This window comes from Chaetodon trifascialis, chromosome 5, assembly GCF_039877785.1.
Source record: "Chaetodon trifascialis isolate fChaTrf1 chromosome 5, fChaTrf1.hap1, whole genome shotgun sequence".
Taxonomy (NCBI): Eukaryota; Metazoa; Chordata; class Actinopteri; order Chaetodontiformes; family Chaetodontidae; genus Chaetodon; species Chaetodon trifascialis.
This window is the reverse complement of record NC_092060.1, coordinates 8,573,385-8,594,168: the sequence shown is the minus strand read 5'-3', so window position 1 is coordinate 8,594,168 and position 20,784 is coordinate 8,573,385. Positions and strand designations below refer to the sequence as shown.

General features: G+C 41.9%; 1 protein-coding gene across 2 annotated transcripts in view; it reads right to left on the bottom strand.

The window, feature by feature from the left end:
• The window catches only part of il1rapl2 (interleukin 1 receptor accessory protein-like 2), a 390,657-nt gene extending 371,078 nt beyond the window's left edge, over positions 1-19,579 (bottom strand). For both annotated transcript variants that reach the window (XM_070962120.1, XM_070962121.1), the window contains exon 1: positions 17,805-19,579. The gene's annotated coding sequence lies outside the window, so the exon portion shown is untranslated. The remainder of the gene's footprint in view (positions 1-17,804) is intronic.
• Positions 19,580-20,784: the final 1,205 nt, after the last annotated feature.

Sequence of the window (20,784 nt, the reverse complement as noted above, 5' to 3'; positions counted from 1 at the left end):
GGTCTGGAAAGACAACAATGGTGGGGAAAGAGCAACCTGCACACACACAGGTAGGACGACTCAAATTCATGATCAGTTCTTTCTTGAAAAGATTCATTTCAGTGTTCATTTTACACTTTCCATCCATTGTGTTACATTACTGATTAAGGATACAGATTTGTAAAAAAAAAAAAAAAAAAAAGGTTTATTGTTGTTGTATTATTTTATTGTTTTATAGAGAGCTACATGTCCTGTTGTGCTGTGCTCCATCCTCTGCATCAGGATAAGATGCTGCTGCTATTTCTTCACACTGACCCGCTGCATAAGGTTCATATTCTTGATCTTTCAATCTTTCAATCTTCAATCTTTTAATCTCTGATCTGAATTAGACTTTAAAAGCAATATTTTCACAGTAAAATCTCTTCAGTACCTGAAAACCAACAAAAATGCCAACTTACTTTAGGTTTAGTTACATTTTCACTCCAAGCTGAATACATGTTGAGTATAAAAAAAACTGTATATATACAGTTGATCCCAGAGTGCAGGTACCAAGTTGCATGACTATACTTCTTCTCTCTGAAGCTGTGAATCTTCAGTTCAGGTCTTCACCTTTCAAATGTCTGCATCTCTCAGGATAAAAACCTGCTTTAGGGTTAAGATCTTAAGATGTCAGTCTTAAATTGTCTGTCTGCAAACTGCAGACTCTGTCCTACAACGTGTGCCACTTGTTATCACACTGATGTCAACATCTCCCTCCATCTCCCCTCCCTCCTTTCTTCATCCCTCTGTCATCTGCTCCCTCTGTCTCTTCCTCTCTCCTTGGACAATGTTCAATAGTCATAAATCAACGTCCCAGCATGTTTCTCTGATAGCATGCGACATTTCTGAATAATAATGGCTGCTCTCCCACTCACTGTTACTTATTGACATCTTATGTCACATTAGAATAAATGAAAAGGATAAGAAGGACTGACAGGTTGTCATTGTGATCATATCATATTCTCCTTTGGTAAGTAGTTGTTTTACTCACCTAAATGGAAGATTTCCAGTTGCAGTTTGCCATTTACTGTATGTGTTTCATGACCCATTGAACTGATTATACCAGCTTTCTGTTGCACATTTTGAAAGCTCCTTGTGGGGAAATCTGGTTGTGGGAGAAACAAATGGTGCGAGCTGAAGCAGAGAAAACATAAAAATGTCACAACTGACAATTAATCAACAAGCAGCTATCATGACACAAGAGAAAAGAAGATTATCTTTTTCTGGGACCTAAAAGCTGCTGGATAGACTTATTTCTGCCCATATGGCCAATCATCATGACATATACAGTACAATGGAAGGATTGATATAATAACGTAATGTGGGATAAGACTGACATGACTATAATTTAATGAGATTTTATGTTAGTTAATCTGAAATTTGCACTCTTGGTGTTATCCAGCTGGTTTTACAGCTAATAACGAAAGATGACTGAGCCAATGTGAAAGAATGGTATTTTCATCCACAGAAAAGGTGTTTTTACTCAGCATTATTGTGTTGCTGAAGTCTACATATGGCCATGGCATGACAAACATGCCCAAAAGGCACAGCAAAAAAAAAAAAAAAAAAAATCCTAATCATCTGTGTCTAAGAATGCCAGTCAACGTCAGTCCACACCCGCATCATCTCATTTAAATCTCAACATCAACAGCAACACTCACTCATCAAAGCTGTCACATGTTGCTGACAATGAACGCTGGTCAACTTTCTGTCTGAAGGCATCTTAACGTGCAGCAGTGACTCACACTCATGGCTGTCACGTGCAAACCCACAGACCATAATGCTTCCTCCATAATGATGTTGATGATCACAGGGCTACATTTTAATGATGTGATGACGTGTTTCAGGCAGCAACCAACACATCTCTAAGGGAAATATCACTTGCATCATCCAGTTTGTGAAGAATGGCACTTTGCTGGCCTCGGAAAAGCAGTTTAATAAAGACTGTTACCTTACTAGTGTTTTTTAGAGCTTTCAAGTTCATCTTACAGTCTTCCTCAGTGGATGAAGTGTGCTCAGCTGTCACAGAGCTGCGTCAGTTGAGCAACAGTATTTCTACTCATGCAAGCAGTGACAGCCTGCTGTTTATTCTCATCAAAACTTCCATTGAGAGAAGAGATAATTTTACACCTCCTGTTCCTGAGAGAGTCCCGTCCACATGAATGCCGTGAGATGTGGCTGAAAGGTCCAGAAAATGCTCCTAAGCGGACTTACCGACCTCAAGGGAGGGTTTAAAGTTTTGTGACATTGTTACTGTTGACGTGACCAGAGGTGTAGAAGACAGTGGGTTCAAATTTTACTTTGGAAAGCCATCAGCAGGAAAAAAAAGCAAGTTCCTTAAATAAGTAAAGTTTGGAGCCAGTTCCAATTGAGAGCCTTTCCAAAACCCACACAGATACTGGCCGTATGAAAAACACTAATAGGTCTGGGAGGTAGGAGTTTGGTGTCTGCGTTGCCTGTTGGAGTGGTTCCATCTAGCCTTAGTGCCAAGCAGAAGCCTGCAGTGCAGTAAATGTAAGCAATGATTCATGGCACTCAATGCTGCACATGATGTGTGTTGATGCCTTTGGGAGCTGAAACTGATCAATGATCAATTAAGAAATGTGTAGGAATCTATAGGACGGTGTGCTAAAGAGGTGTTCCAATCCAAACCCAGTAAAGAGCATGTATATTATTCATAGAAATTCTATTCATACACTAATAGTTTGTTTTCCCAGTTATTATGTTCTTGTGATGAGAAATGCTGTTGCTGGGTGGGTTAATGATGGGTATCCACTGGAGTCTGCTGACATCGACCTGCGTAGTCAGGATTAAACAACAAAATCACTTTGTTTCAGGTGAGGAAAGGGACCCAGTTAAATGTGGTATCAGTTAAATGTTTGTACAGTGAAAAGTTGTCTCTTGTGTCTGAATTACACCAAGACCGTGATCTCTCCCTAACCCTAACTAAGTGCTGTGGGTGCCTACGCATATCCACACAAATGTGATCATGCTTTAGATGCCACAAGCACAAGAATATCAAATGGCAAACTACTGTAGGGAACCAAATGAAATCTGTTTTCAGGGGTCTTCACGGACACATTCAGTGTCAACATTGTCAGGCACAGGAGCTGACTGTTCTTACTGTCCTGTTCAAACAAGCTTGCAAATATAAATTAAGGCCTTTTTCCACTTTTTGACAAGAGTAAGGAATGTGCAACAGTGTAAAACCCATTAGGTAATCCATTTCTAAACACACACCCCCCTTCAGGAGGGAACAGTGCCAACTCATTTTGCACTGCAGACTCAGTGAAATAAACAGGGAGAGAAGAAAATAGAACAACTGTTGCGTTTCACAAGGCCAAATCCCTGAGCATGAGATGACTAGATGAGCTTCAGGACACAAGCTGACCTTATGTTTCATTTCAATAACAATGCCTCCGTGAGGTCGACTGCCTGAGCAATATCCCCACTGGGATATTGGGACACACACACACACACACACACACACACACACACACACACACACACACACACACACACACACACACACACACACACACACACACACACAAAATGATGTTTCACTTTGCTTTTGCAAACAGTTAAATAACATGAATTAATTCTCCCTATGTTGAATTTAACTCAAACTCTTAACCATTAAAAGTGAAGATTTAAAGGAATTTCCAGTTGTTTTTTTCAGAGTTCCTCATGTGAGCAGAGCAAACACACACACACACACACACACACACACACACACACACACACACACACACACACACACACAGTTAATTATCCCTGATATTCCCTCTGCATCCCCTTAAAAACCTACTCTATTGAGACTACAATGCTCCGAAGAGACCTCCATGAGCAATGAAATAATGTGCAGGCAAAATATACTGCACACATACACACACACACACACACACACACACACACACACACACACACTGCAATGACAGCATTCATCACACACCTTTAAACCCACAAAGGAACACACCAGAATGACATTATTGTGCACGTACACCCACACACACACACACGGTAGTGTTTAGCGTGCAAACACAACGTCTTCCACTCATATACACTCTTTCACACAGAGAAACACACATAATTAAATACAGTGTAGTGCAATATTTGTGCTGCATACACACACAGTTGCAGGGGGAAGGAACCTATTTAAATGCTAAGTAAGCGGTCTCTCCCTTTTGGGGCGATGTGATTATACAGCCGATCTCATAAGCAATGCTTCACAACTGGATTTGCACATGTAGAACTTAATTACAAGCGGCCTCGCTTCTCTCTGTGTGTCGTATTCATGGGAGTATATCTATTGAGAGAGGAGGAACTGAGGCTATTACCTCGCATCTGTGCATGTGCGTGTGAGAGTATTTGCGTGTGTGTGAGGCCAATCTATCAGCAGTTTAGCCAAGATTAATGTTTACATAAACAGGTTTGGGCTCAGTTGCCAGATTCTCTGTCTAAACTCTCCCTTTCTCTTACCATTTCCCCCTCTCTCCTTCCTTTGCCTTTGTTTTAATGTGTGTGTGTGTGTGTGTGTGTGTGTGTGTGTGTGTGTGTGTGTGTGTGTGTGTGTGTGTGTGTGTGTGTGTGTGTGTGTGTGTGTGTGTGTGTGTGTGTGTGTTGCAGTTACACACACACTGGATCAAAGTAAGTTCCAATGAGTCGACAAAATTGGGTAAATGAAGAGTAAGTAAAGAAACTCTGATTACTGAATACAACAGTTTCCATCGTGGTGTTTATCCTTCCCAAGAGGGTGTCATGATTAGTGATGGGTGCTGGGAACCAATCCCATCCCAGAATGCTGACACTCAGCAGCACTTTGTTTTAGCGCATATTAGCAAATGTTAGCAAGCTAACACGCTAAAGATTGTGAATGTGACAAACATATTAACTACTGGGAATCAACGTAATAGCATTGTGAGCATGTTAGCATACCGACATTAGCATTATGCTCAAGGCACCACTGTTATCAAGCGCAGCCTCACAGAGACGCTAGCATTGCAGATCCTCAGTCTTGTTTTTTACCTACCTTTAACTTTTTTAAGTCACAAAGGTCTGTCTCATGTTGTGATCAGATTGAAAGCTAACGTTCAACTCACTTTTTTGCCTGAATTTGACTGTTAGCCAAGTTAATGAGCGACAAACACCCATTGTAATGACTCTACAGACAGTTAGGTATTCGCCTGAGCTGTGTTAGTGGGACAGCTTCAGACACTGACTAGGAAACTCCAGTTTTTTCTTGTCTTCCTTCAGATGCATGTCTTTTCTTCTTGCCTTTGTACATCACTGAAGTGAAATCAGAAAACCTTGGGATAAGAGCATATTGTTCACTCAAGTTGAAACATTTTCATCCGACACGGATGGATCTTGTCTCAGATTGCACTGCCAGAGAAAAACTTGCGTCAGTTTGCATGTTTGCAAGTTTTTATATGATTGACTTCATATGCAATTGTGCCTCTGCCTCTAAAACTCACTTTACATTCAATTTGACTGCACCTCAAAAAATCTACAAGTCCACTTCCCTGGACCCAGAACACTCAAAAATCCCCCAAATAACAAACAACTAAGAATCTGCCTCAAGTACAAGGTAACACTCATTGTCAGATAAGTGAGCTCTAAAGTTATTCACGTTGGGCAGCACCATCAGCTTCAGTTTAAATACTGATTTATGTTTCCTTTTCCTGATTGTGTAGATTCTCCCTGAGAAAACAAACAGAGACTGTTACACTGTGTTTAATGAATAATGCAGGAGATGTGTCTGTTTAGGAGCACTGCTCCTCTTGTTTTACACTGTTTTACTTACATGTCTCTAGTGCTTTTGTATTTTGTTTAAAGTTATTTATTTCTGTTAACATCTGAGAAGCCGTAATGCAGCAGCAACAGAACTTCTAGACGTTCATTTTCAGGTTTTTTCTGCCAATTGGAAAAACTTACTGAAAACTAACAATCACTTTGACAAAATGTCTGTCTGTGTGTAGCCACAGCCTGATATTACCAGCTCCTCCACATCGCAGAACTGTGAACTAAAAACCAACTGAAACATCTGAAGGAGCCATACCTTTGTCTTTTGTCCTGTGACACATTGCTATAGTGCAATAAGCATGGCTGGCTCAGTGTCAAGAGGCATGTTCCAGAGTCTGAACAAGCTGCAGTGACACATTTACAAAGGCTTGCAATAGAGCACACAAGCTGGCACAAAAGACATGCAGTGACCATTAGAAGGATCACACATAGTCCCACCTCTCTAGGTCAATCTGCTACATTTAAAAAAATAGCAGATCAGACAACTCCTGCAGGTGCTAAACACTTTTCACCGCAGCCCTTAAAATCAACACCAGATTACTGGATTACACTAACAGAGTCTGACTTCACTATTCTAATCTGACTGTGGTGTTTGCAATAATCTGACTTCACACTCTTTGCTGTTTAAAAGACCCTGCAATCACACATTTCATGGTCAGAGACCCACACAGAGTTCTGTCACCTGCTGATCTGAGACATATTTTCCCTGAAACCAACAAACCAGGGCACAGAGAGCACCTTCTGGCAAGAAAAGATACGATGTGAGCGAAAGTCTTTTAGCTTTATTCAGTCTGTGGCACCGGCAGAGTAACCAGAGTCAGTGCCAGTGTGGACTCTCTGGCTGAGGAGGAGGTGCAGCTCAGCATTATAATGTTCCAGCTGCAGTGAACACAATGTAGCTACGCAGATAAACTTGTTTTCCAAAATGTCTGACTTCCTGCAGCCTAAAGCCTATCCTTAAATTCAGTCATGATGGCTAAAAAAAAAAGGTATCATCGAATGAATCTATTCATTTCTTTCACATTATGTAAACCATAGCACTCATAAATCCCTCTAATAGTTTGCACTCTGGTCCAATGAAACTCAAAACCATGTTGTATCTCTGCTGTCCATTAATAAAGCCGTGGCTGCTGTGTAGAGAGGCGGACGGAGATAAATGGAGAGAAAGAAGAGGGAGAGCGCGAAGGAGGGAAGGAAGGAGAGCCAGAGAGCAGGACACTCGAGGATAGAAGAAGCCTCCATTGTTTATTTTCACAGACAGACAGACAGACAGACACACACACACACACACACACACACACACACAGAGTTTCTATTTTCTGTTGCACTGAGGGGACTGAAAAAGAAGATTCCCCCAGAGGACAAACAGGTTAACCTGTCATTTTAAAGTCCATACACACACACACACACACACACACACACACACACACACACACACACACACACACACACACACACACACACACACGTTTCCATTACATAGACTTACATTGATTTCTTGTAGACTTACCCTAATCATAACCATTACCACTATCCTAACCCTTACCCTAACCTCAACCCAAGTTTTCAACCTAAAATGTATTGATTTATATTATGGGGACGTGCATTTTGTCCCCACAAGTATGGCGAGTCCCCACAATGTGACAGCGTGAATAATTCATCGGCATCCATACACACACACACACACACACACACACACACACACACAGGCCTAATGCAGTGCTGAATGTCTTCATGGACAAATACAGTCAGCAGGGTATGTGTAAGAAGTGTCTTTCCTCTTCTAAATTACTGATCATTTGTGCAACTGGGCTAAGAAAACAGAACCTCACCTGATCTAAATCAAACTCCAGCAGTTGAATGTGGGAGATGTCCTCTTATTACAGAAAAATATCAAAGCTAGAAATGATTCTGTGCAACAGCATTTGGAAAGCTGGATAATGTGGTTTGATATACAGACTCCTTGGGCTCTACGTCAAATGAGCTTGATTTCTGAATAAGTAAATGTACTAACATTGGCACTTAACTGGCTGTGACTGTGTCGTGCCTGTTGGCTTGAATTGCTCCACTGTTGATTTGAAGCCATTTAAACTGGCTGTGACATGTATAATCCCTGTTGATTTAAATTTAGTTGTAGCCGTCTTTGATCATAGCCGTGCCTTGGCACCTCTCACTGAGGCAGCTGAGAAGTCTGACATGAAGTACAACCTTGTGTAAATTCTGCACGGCAAACTGAGCCGTGTTCAGCCCAGGTGATAATCTCCTACAGAGAAATCAGTCTAATAGTTAAACAACTACCAGCAGCGATTAATGCTGTCATGACACAGAATTTAAACTTTGATACAATACTACAATATGCTCTGTGCAATAACTCAAAAAGAAGACTAACCAGAGAATACCACTGCAGCCAGTTCCAATCCATCCAGGACAGAAGCATCAAACAAGACTGAGGTTTGCACAGCTATGTCCTATGAAACAGTTCCTTCAGTCCAAAAGCACACTGAAATTGTCCAAATCCCAATAGATATCAATGCCAGATTCTGATATTTAGTATAAGATTCTGGATCAAGGTGAGATGGAAAGTTCATTTGACTATGCAGACCAGCAGATAGACAAAATGGACTCGTTCAGAACTTGAAAAACAGCGTTTCAGACTTAGACTTCACTTGTGACTTGCATGTCTTGAGGCCTGGCCGGATGCCTTTACAGTCAAGACTTTAGATTACTTGTGAATACCCAAACAAGGACTTTGTCCTTTGATCAATACTGCCCTGAGATATGTGAAGTGGCTCAGGGACTAAAACAGGAGTGGCAAACCATGTCCAATGCACAGCTAATGATCTGCAGGCTCAGTCTAGCCCATCATCTCAGCAAATGACACTGTGGATCTGTTCTCGAAGGAGCACCAATCAATGGGTGAAAAAAAAAACTAAAGGGGTGTTGGTCTTTGCAAGTCACATCAGTGACAACCCTTGATCTAAAACAGGCAATTCTGAATAGGTTAAGCAGTTTGGAAATGTACTGGTCTGCTCAAACACACAACACCGCTGTGTATTTTAGCCCATTTTTACAAAGCACAACATCACTTTGAATAGTTTCCTACCTCCCAGGCAGCCTATAGCATTAAAATCCACCAGCCGTCAAAAATTGCTTGAGATAGGTAATCCATTAAAGTGAAGGTATGTGCTCAAATGTAACAATTTTTGCATGTCAATGCAATTACTAGCCATGACTGATGTGAAAACTCTTCCTGTTGGTGCATTCAGGGACACCCTGACATCTGAGTATTGACTGTGCCCTCCTTCTTGATATTTCTTCTTCTTTTTTTTTCTTTTCTTTTATTTTGTTTTTGGTGGTTGAATGTTTTGGTGTCTGAACTGTTTAAATGTAAACTTTTGATATGATATTTAAAGCATGGCATGTTCTAAAGTCTTTCCAGACGACACAAACAGCCCATCTTCCTGTGTTTTTTGAATAGCAATCTTTCCAATAATAAAATGGCTGAATATACATCGTGATTATCACAACTTCCTTGTTGATGATTGATCATCTTGTAGGACTGATTTTTGGGAAACTTTGCTCAACAGTCTTCAGTCATGAGATGTCCCTTGACTACTCCATTTACTCCCTGCATTACCATAACACAATAGCATAGCAGATCTCAAGTGTTTGCCAGTTGATTGCAATAGCTGCTTGAAAGGTAAGAAATCCCATGAATCTGAGTGTATTGCAACCTTTGGCAAAAGTAGTAGCAGTAAGTTCAGTATACTGGCAGAATATGAAAAGCAAGTCATGCTTGTAACAGTGACAGTGGTTTCAATGTTATTTATATTTTTCCATTCACAAGCTGATGTCTTACCTGTAACATATCAGGAATTAAATATCAGCCTAACCACTTTAAAAATGTTGTCCCTAACACAGTAGAATCAGCACATGAACGTGTCGAATCAGTTTTGCAGGATGCTGATCTTTGCCATATTATGGCTGCTGTTTTAGCAAGCTGGGGCTGCACTGTTGCTGCTGTGTACACTATTGCTCTATTTGATCAGAATCCATAGGGATTGGCCTGTCAGACCATGTTAAGTCAACTAAGGATAGGCTACGCACACTGGTAGATGTGCTGAAGGGTGAACTGGAGAGTCACAGTGAGGCGGAGGGGTGAGGGGCAAGATGATAAGAAAAGGAACAAGAATTACAGGAATGGAAGTGGAACTCATGCTTAGAGTTAATTGTTCTGATTCGTTATACTTTGTGTTTTTAATGTTATTCCATTTACATTCACTTGCTTCAGCGGTGTTTGGATTTAATAGTGGCACACTGAACTAAATCAGTACATAGGACAGGAGAATACTGTCACAGTGTAAGGCTTTAAAAAATGAAAACAACATGGATTTTGTTGGAGGAATCAAAAGAAATTCTGATCTGACTGAGTTACGGTTGTTGGCACATTTTGTTCAGTTCAACATAATGCAATGTAATTAAACAGCACAACAAGCCTCCAAAATGACCACAGAGTTGAATCACTCACACAGCACAGTTGACAGTTCAGTCATCTGGGTAGGGTTTATTGAAAGGCTGTTGTATTGGCTTGCATTTGATGTAGTTAGGTGTCTCTAAAAAATAGGAAAGTAGCAAAATAGATAGATAGATAGATTGATTGTATTGTCATCCTGCCCTTCAACCAAAGACAAACAGAAGTTCAGAGAAGGATTTTAAGAGGTTTTAAGGTCTAATCTACGGAATTATAAGGCATGCTAACAGCTCTGTGAGGCCACATTAAGACAAAATGCTGACACACTCAAACCAAGTGCCAAGCTCATGTTAGTGCAAGAGGAAAGTTCAGATGATCACCAAGCTCAATAAGATTTCTGCCCTGGTGGCCGCGCACATATGCACCAATCCACCTGGTCGATGTTGAGAAATTTCACTGGATGTCTAAAATTTTCTCACGTACACTAAAGGAAAGTGAGGGAGTCACCAAAGTCAGTAAAAGTATTCATCCTACCAGTATTTCACTGTGGACCAAAGTGGTGGACTATGACCCATAGAGCCACGCCATTAACATGTCTGAAATGACTGGTGGCTTTGTTTTGTCTGTGGAAGACAGTCAGTTATTATCTTTTCAACTGTGAGACCTTAGTTTTTAGGTCAGCATAATGAGGAGTTGATGTAAACCATTTGCTCAAATGACCAATACTGCTGTCTTTCTGGTAAAGACAGTCTCACATGCATGTACGGTATCAGCTTGCTTACGTATGACCATTTCATGTGGCTTCTTTTTCATATTCTACAATGGAAGAAAGACAAAGAAGGTCTAACATCTGACATTTTTTTCATATTATCAGTGTGTGTGTACATGTATGTATACACACTGAATGCCCCACCCCTGCCCTCCCACCAACCAAACACACATACACTTATGGCCAGCAAACATCAATATCATTTACATTTACATTTATATTTGATAAATGAGTGTTATGTGATGCAACAGCTCTGTTTGACCCCAGACGACCTGTTTCAATTTGCACATAAGAGAAACATTACAAATTGATGAAGTCATGTGGATGTTCACATTCACACTCACACTCACACTCTCTATTTTTGCTCTAACCCCATTTACCCTAATCCCTATTGATAGACAAAAAGGGACTGATGTAAAGTGTACAGAGACTCATCTCAGTAAATGTCTTCAAGCTACTTCCTCTTTCAACACATGGAGTTTCTTGGAATCCCCCAAATATTTTGTATTTTTGTAAAATTATGTAACTTAAAAACCAAAAAAAATATTGCTTGCTAAGTTTTGTACTTTTAAGATTTAAACATAAATTCTAGAACACGAAAAATGTAAAGCACTAAATCTCCATTGCTCTGGGTAAACACTGTGTTACTTTAGACACAGGGGTTTAAATGCAGGACAGTGTCTCTAGTCCATCAGAACAAAAAAGCCAGCAGGAGATAAAATGCTTTGGTGTTGCACAGTTGCCAAGGTTTCTTCAACTTTTCCTACCCGGGATGCTGAAGAAAAATGTCGTCTCACTCTGGGATCCAGTCTCATTACAGCATATTGCCTCTTTTGTCAAGTGACGACGGGCCAGAAAGAGGCCTGTGACCACAATGTCTTACACAAGGACAGTTAATAGCTGCAATCCAGACGCTGTGACTGGCAAGATGAGTAATGCTGCGAGGGACACTGGTGTCTACTTTCAGGGAGAAGAAACACTAAACTTTGTTGCTGGAGACACTCTGGCTCTCTGGAGGTCTGTGTTAATACTGGAGGCTGGAGGGTAGAACGTGTGTTGTCCCATTGGAGACAAGGTTGAAAGCAAATACCTAAATCATGACAGTCTTGTTACAAAACGTGAATCTAAGTCAGAGCTCGCACACACAAACCCACACTTGGAGGTCGTCATATGGCCTACACCAACCTTCAACTGGATGATCTTCAAGCCCTGATGTCAGCAGGCATTCACCCTGCTGACTATGAGCAAGACACTGAATCACTGAATCCTTATCAGCTGCAGGGCTCTTATCTGAGCTGAGTCTGACCTCCACAGAGATGTGAGCTGACCTCAAGGCACCATAAGAGTTTCAGAACAACTTCCATTACCATTAATTGTAGTAAGAGTTGCAGTAGTTTTAGTGGCAGTTGCATTGAAACCCCATTCTGCATGTTTTGCAGTTATGTTTTGGCACCTGTGACTACTTTTCATTTTTTAGCCTTCCAAATTCTCCCAAGCACCTTTTGCACTATTACTGTATAATAAATTCAGACAACTTTCTGCACCAACATTAGCAAAGCAAGCAGAGCAGCAGCCCAGCAGGAGATAGGCAGACTTCCTTAATCTTGTACTTTGTGTTAAAGGAATGTTTCAACACTTGGAGATGTTGCAGACCAAACAAAAGGAGGAACTGGTGCAGTTCATTAATTTATTAGCAAACCAAACAAAGACTTACAGGAGGGCGAGGCAGGTGAGGTCAAATCCAAAGTAACAGTCCGTTAGGCAAACAAAATCCAACTGAGCTCAAAATCCAAAAACAAGCACAGGTCCAAGGGAAAAATGTGGCAAACATCCAAACACACAGGTGAAACAGGTAAACACTCACAAAGTGAATGGAAATCCTGACACACATGTACGAGGGGGGAACCAGCAAAGACAGGAGAGGAGAACTAGTTACACACAGGTGAAAACAATCATACAGTTACAGAAGCAGCAAAACACAGGAAGTGAAGTAAACACTGACACAACAGGAAAGACTTCAAAATAAAACAGGAAAAAACTAAACTAAACCGAGTGGATCATGACAATAAGCGTAAAAATCCAACTCTTATGTCTGTCTGTTAAATGTAGCTGGAGCGAGGAGACTGGCCTAGCATCAGCACTGGAAACAAGGGGAAGAGACAGACAACAAAGTCTGCCTTTCAGACCTCTAAAACTCACTCATTATCATACTGTATCTCGTCTGTTGTGGTTTTCTGGGATGGGGTGCATGAGCCAGACAAGGATCCAGGTGCTGGTTGGCAGATTTTTTTTTTGTTTTACCTTTGGACAAACCAGGCAAGCTGTTTCCCCTTGCCTTTAAATAAGCCAAAACATACAAGTTCTATGCTCTTAACTTTAAGTTTGATCGACAGGTTATGACATGAATGCTTCCATTGATTGTAAAGTTTTATTCAAACAAGATGCCCTCAAAAATATTGATCATAGAGAGAGAGGCATCATTGTTTTGTACAATTCTGCTTTAACCAGAATACATCCTGCTGAAAACACCGAAATGTAATGGCGAACCCAGTTTAGAAATAAATCTGTCTTGAATTGCCATTTCTGTGTGCTTTCAGATATTAAATGTGCAATTAACCACTGGCTGAATGTATTTCTGCCTCTTCTGCGAAAAAGCCATTGAGCAAGTTCTTTGTGAGAAAAAATAAAGACCCTTTGATCATTTCAGCACACATGACATTAAATTATCCTCGAGCTTCACAGAAGTGTAAGGATTCCTTCATTGTATGACATCACTTTGATCAAAATTGCTCTTTGAAATTTTGGAATACACAAGTCATAATTGTACCACACATGCCAGGCGGCATGCAACTGATCAGAGGTTTCTATGTAAAACAGAAGACGTATAATCAGAGCCTCAGAGAAGCACAGAGCTCCAAAGAAACTAGGTTTAAAGACACGGAGAAAAGACAGCTAGTTCTGACTGGCAGCCACATATTTTATGTTTCACAATGAATTGCAGTAGATTTTGACTTCATCATTGTGGACTTGAAACATGTCAATTTGAAAGAAAAACCTAACAATTAATACAAAATTGGGAATGCTGAGGAGAAAACAACCAAAGCATAAGGTCCATAGTTTGCTTGTCAGTCATCTGTCAAGCATTGAACTGCACTAACCTGTACGAAAGGTGCCATGCAAATAAAGCTTGCCTGAGTGAGTTGTTCAGGAGTTTTTGATCATATCACATGATCTTCTTTAACACATAAAATTTACCCAGCTGCCATGACATTGTAGATTGTCAAATTTCCATTTTTTCTCTCACAAAAATGAAATTTCAGCTTCTACACTTCCACTGGGTGAACATTTTGAGGTTTCATCTCAAGCTACACAATGGAGGCTCCAAAAAGTCTTGTGACCGACAGTAAGCTGCACAAACTTGTGTTTTCACCCATGTAGCATGTGATCTTCCATGCACGACTGAGAGAAGTAGCAGCCCAGTAAGCACCACTTTGCCTTGAAGGTAATGCTTCCTCGCTGCTGTTTAGGAAACACTTTGTATTTGCCTCTGACATTTTCAGTTTTTCAGAGATTTCCAGTTAGAGGCTATAAACTAGACTACAGTGAGAATAATTGGTGCAAACAGGCTGAATCTACAATATTTCAAATCTGCAGTGATGCAGCTTATAGCTCTTCAATAGCATCCTCCCTCTATCCCTCTCCCCCTCTTTCTCTGTCGTTCATCCTGCTGTCCTCTCAGCCAGTCTTCCCCTCTCGTATATTTCCAGCACCTCGTCATCCCTTCTGCAATTTATGGATCTCTCTCACCTCTCTGTTCTCTCCTGTCCTCATGTCTCTAAATCTATCCTCCTTTCTTAATTTACTATATCTCCTCTCCTTCAACCCATTTCCTTTGTCCTCATCCTCCTTTTTTTTGAACATTTTTTTTGCCCTTCTTGTTCCTTGCGTCCTATGTCTTTGACGTCCTCTTTATTCTCAGTCTTTTGTCTTTCACTTCATCCCTCCTCTTTACTCTAATTTGCTCAATTCAGCTCAAATCTAAGAGAAGCGACAATTTTTAAACAAATCAATAAATATCAATCACTCAGCTTCACAACATTTTCACCGCGCTGATTTTTACGTACAGCTTTTGTACAGATAGATGGATGATCACGTGTGCAGGAGGGTTAAAGACATCTGAGGTAACTGCTGCAACTTTTTAAATTTGGGTCACTTAATTTCAGTGGCTTAGCAGGGATACAGTATATCACAGGAGCACCAGGTGACAAAATGAATTCATTTTACCGTGGAGCAATTATGATAGAGAGAACAGCAGTAACACGGCACTACGCTCCTCCTCTTCCCTCTCTTCTTTCTCTCCTCTCTCCATCTCTCACCCTCTTTCGACCTGCCTGCTGTGGCTGCATTCCTCATCCTTTCTTTCATCGCTCCTGTATTCTTTTTTCCATCTACTTGTTCTGTCATCATCTTCACTGGTGGTGAACAGTAACTATGTGCACTGTACTTAAAGAGTAACTGAACACTTCCTGGAAATCTTGTTTTTGGTGACCTCCAGTGGTTTATATCCTCACCTTGCTGCAGTGATGTAGAAGTGTACTCCAGGACCTGTCGACATCACTGCTGGGTGTGGTCATTTCCACCACTAGTCTTCTCTTGTCCCCTCTCTTTCTCCATATTCTCTCATCCCTGCATGTCTGCTGTAAACTGCCCCCCCCCCATCCTGGTAATAGATGGCCATGTTGGTCAGTGTGACGGAGTCATTCTGCTGCCAGTCCATCTACCTACTGGTCGGATCTATACGACAGCAGCTTCACACTATAAATCACACACACACAAACCTGCAGCCTCCGATGGGTGCTGGGTCTGCCTCCATTCTGACGATTGATGCGCACCCTGTTGCTAAACGGCCGAGATAATTAAGGCCCACTCAGCCCTTCCCCATGTGTGCAGGTGTGTGAGTGTGTGTGTTTGTGTGTGTGTGAATGCCCTGCTGTTACATTATCCCACATGCACACACGATAAGACGACAAACATCAGCCCTGTCTTCCTCTTTCTCCTCCTCTCATACACATTACACTACAAACACACACTTTCTGTCGTTGCTCTTACATTCCTACACACAAACACACACATACAGTGTTTCTCTATGCACACTCACAGAGAGAAAAAGGGGAGAGAGGGAGGGAGTGAGGATGGGAGGGAGGAGGGAGAGAAAGCACCTGCTGGGCTGTAAAGCACTCAGACAAACAGCGTCTGTGTTTGGGAAGACTTGAACAAATGGCAAAATTATACAGTGGAACCAAAACGGCACCCTTTCACCCAAAGGTGCTTCACCCCAACCGAGTGAGAGGAATTCTAGGAGCATTTTTTTCTCAGAAAGTGTGCAGTTCTTACACAAGCATGCGGCACATATATACAACGTGCACAACGTTCCCTCTGTAACCTGTATGTTTTAATCATGGGGTTCAGGTTTCATGTGGAGCAGAACTCAACAATCAGGTTACGTAAAGTCATGGAACGGCCGAACGGGAACAGCCTCAGGGGCTGAAAGGGTTGTTGGCCACAGGACCAGAACCTCTGTTTGAAGGGACAGTTAATATTTCTTGTTTGAAATTAATCAAACATCTATAAAGAACACAACAAGTACAAAGAGACACAAAATGACCACAAAGACAGTGAAAAAAATACAAATAAATACAAAAAAACCACGGAGGCAAAATGTTGTTTTGGACTTTGTGTCTCCATCAGACTCTGTGTCTTGCTTCTCAGATGGAGAATGCTTTTACATCTCTTTGCCGAGGGGCTCATTGTTCATAATAAGTGGGTAAAGGTACTAAAAGGACGGATCATCACAGGGCAAACAGGCTACAAACAAAAGTGAACGTAACAAAATCATAAAACCAGCATTTTTAGCTGACTCTCTCTCTCTCTCTCTCTCTCTCTCTCTCTCTCTCTCTCTCTCTCTCTCTCTCTCTCTCTCTCTGTGTGTGTGTGTGTGTGTGTGTGTGTGTGTGTGTGTGTGTGTGTGTGTGTGTGTTTACCCTGCACTACATCTCTGGCTGGACGCTCCTGCTCTTCCCTTCAGGGACTGTCTTTCACCCATGATGCCCGGCTTTTAGCGCGCTCATGTTACTTCAAACACACACATGCATTTTGATGAATGAATAATGAGCAGCCTAATGACCTTATGGTGAGTTCAAGGACCAAAATAGTTGAATCAATGTGATGAAGATTTCAACCAGTGTAAATTCGGAATCCCGCTCCTGTTTATCTCAGCTTCTCGCTAATTCATCCCATACACACACACACACAGAGACACACACACACACACACACACACACACACACACACACACACACACACACACACACACACGCAGCTCGCAGCTCGCTCTCCCTTTTTCTCACTCTCTCACTCGTGCGTAAAAACGCTCTCTCTTCCACTTGGTCTCTCACCTCTCACATACACCCACGGAGCAGGCGCGCGCGCGCACACACGCACGCGCACACACACACACACACACACACACACACACACACACACACACACACACACACACACACACACACAGAGTCAAGAGAATTGCGCTCTCTCTTTCTTCATCTCTCTAACCCCCCCCCCCCCCCCCCCCCCCACACACACACACACACACGCACACACACTACACTTACACACCGTAAACAGCCCATGAACTAAAGTCATCACACATGCGCGTAACATCGGAGCGTGACATCCTCTCACCTGCTCTTTTGGAGTAACTAATCCTGAATCCAAGCGGCGCTGATGACAGAACCTTGAGCAGACGACAGTGCTGAAATTTGCTGAAATAATCCCACCTCTGGCTCTCTCCTGCAGCCAGTTTCTCAGCTCTCCAAACTGACGGCACGAAAGACGGATAAATGAGAGGACAGAGGAGATCGTTTCTTCTCCTCCCGACGGCCAAAAATAATAATTTACAACCGAAAACAGCAAAGTCTTGCCAGCTGCAAAAAGAGTAAAATCCCTCTCCTCTTCTTCTCTCTCTCCTTCTCCGAATCGTTGGAAGGCGAAGTCTGCTCCAATTAACCGCAGTTACGCATCCTCCCCACTGTCCTCTGTCCTTTCTCCCCTCCGGCCTCTGTCTCTCCCACTCCTTTCTTTCAGTACGGGATGGAAGACAGAGACAAGTAGGTAGACCTGTGCGTTGAGTCTGTCTCTGTCCGGGCAGTGGTGTGGAAGAGTCGCTCTAGTTTGCGCAGCCAAAAATAACTTCCAATCTCCAAATTGGAATCCCGCGAAGCACTTGCACTATAATAATCCCTATTAAAATTCTTAGAATAATTTTACAGTGAGGCTGTTGTGGCAATTATGAGTTTATAGTCACTCTTAGAATACTTTATGATACTTCCTGCCCTTGGACCTTGTAATAATGTGTTTTAATTTAGCGGTACTCAGTCTGAATACTTAATATATCATCTCTAATGATATATTTGACATTCATGTAAAATTCCTAAATGAACTTAAACATTTGCTTGTTTATGTGAGCTTTATTTTAAGTTTTACTGCCGAATACTTCTTTGTATTAAACGTTAAACTGGAGGAAATGGCAGAAAAGTCGACCTTAATGATGAGATAATGAATCAATAGACTCTCACTTTGCAGGATGGTGTCCTCAATATACTGATTCATCAATTAATCAGTCCAGAGGTGCTGCTGGAGAAGCATCGTCTTATGCCAACAGAGAGTAGCTGCGGTGCAGGCTTCACTTTTCGTCTCAAGTCCAAGTTTGCAGGCTGATAACGTCCGACAGTCAAACCAGTAATCAATCAGCTGATCAAAGAACAGTAATCAGTCCATACACAGACAGATGTCGATGATATGAAATAGGAAAAAGGTTTAAAGTCAATGTCTCTGCTCACTTCTGCTCTTTTTGTCCGAATCCGTTCGAAAAGACATTTCTGGAAATAAGAAACCACGCGTGTTCTCTCGCATTTCTCTCCTCCGTATCAGCCTCTGTTCTCCGTCCTCCTTTACTTTTCTCTCTCTCCAGAAATGCGTCCCTTACAGGTCAGAGTGCTTTACTCTCCTCCTCTTCCCTGGACAAGATCCCGAGCTGCACTTCTCTGGCAAAATCACGCAAAAAAAGTCCACTTGAGATGACTTTTGGAAATCCTTCTTGCAGCGCAGGAACAGCGGGGGGAGGAAAAGCGCAAAGCCTTCAGCCGCTTCTTTGGGGTTCTCCTCCAAACCGAGAGGGAGAGGGGTAAAGGGGGAGGAGGAAAGAGGAGCTGTGTCTCCTCGGTTTCAGCTACAGAATAGACAGAGCGATGGAGAGAGAAGAAGAGCAGGGTATGTGGAGGAGAGAGTCCGCTCCTGTGATTAAACCAGAGAGGAGAAACGCCACTTTTGGATCGGTGGCCGAAATAACTGGAGAGAGGGGGAGACGAGATCAGATGTGCCTCTAGTAAGAAAATACTTCCTCGCTCCCTCTGATACTTCACCACCTGCCCAGGGAAGGACAGATAAGAGACATGAAATCTGCCATTTCTTGCGGAGGCTTTTATCCAAAGTGCCTTAAGAGAGTCCACAAGAGAGCGCAGAGCAGCCAGAGAGAGAGAGAGAGAGAGAGAGAGAGAGAGAGAGAGAGAGAGAGAGAGAGAGAGAGATGGGGGGGACAAAATAAAATAAAATAAATCTCTATGTATATAAATGTATACCCTTCCTCTGTGCGTGTGGATATTCAGACCTGGCCGTTTTTCCGGATGACAGATAGTTTTCTGTCTTCGATAAAGAAGAAATGACTGTTGTTGGAGATTAGACACCAACCAAATGAATGGGCGAGCTGCTTTTATCAGCTGCTCGCATGTGAAGGGCGCTGTTCCTTCAGCACCGCGAGACGCACACACACACATGCACACGCACGCTCACCTACACACACATCGAGTGAGTGAGACAGAGGTTTTGATTATCTTTTTATTCTTCTTTTATTGTAGTTCTAAGTTTAATTTTAACATTTGCAAGAGAGAAGGTGGCAAAAATGGTTTTAGCATTTTTTTCTTGCTTTCCTGAACCACTTTCCAAGTTTCAATCACTCCTGTCAATATAAATCAGTGATGTAAAAGATATGACAGTGTGTGTTTGAGACAGAGAAATAATATGCAAACGTTTTTGGGTTTTTTTCCTCTGGTGTTTCAGGATGTTGTAAAGTGCCGCTTTGTTGCCCCCTTTTGGCAGTGGAGAGAAATCATCTGGGGATGGAAGAGGAGAGGGAAGGAGGAAGGTGGAAGGACAGAGGGATGGCAAAATTAAGGGAGGGAGGATGAGGAGGTCACTGAAAGAAAAAAAGTTAAAAAAAAAACAAAAAAACAATCATTACAAGAGTAAATCAATGTTGAAGGCTGTGAATGAAAATGTTCAAAACATGTTGGTGAGTGCCATCTACGTGTGACATAAACAATGAATTAGGTGTCAGTTCCAACCTATGCCTTCATTGTCTGTCAGCGCCAAGAAAGACAGACGGACGGACAGATGGATAGATCTAAATGTACAGAGGTATGTACCGCTATGCAATGATTTTGCCTGGTAATATTATGCACAAGATTAATATTCTAGCATTGTGTTGTATTGATATGGTCCATAAGGTGCTCCACTGGAATCACACAGATGAAAGTAACTGTGCAGTGATAAACATGTATAAGTATCAATCCTCTCCCCCCTTTTTTTAGAGGGCTGAACACTCTCA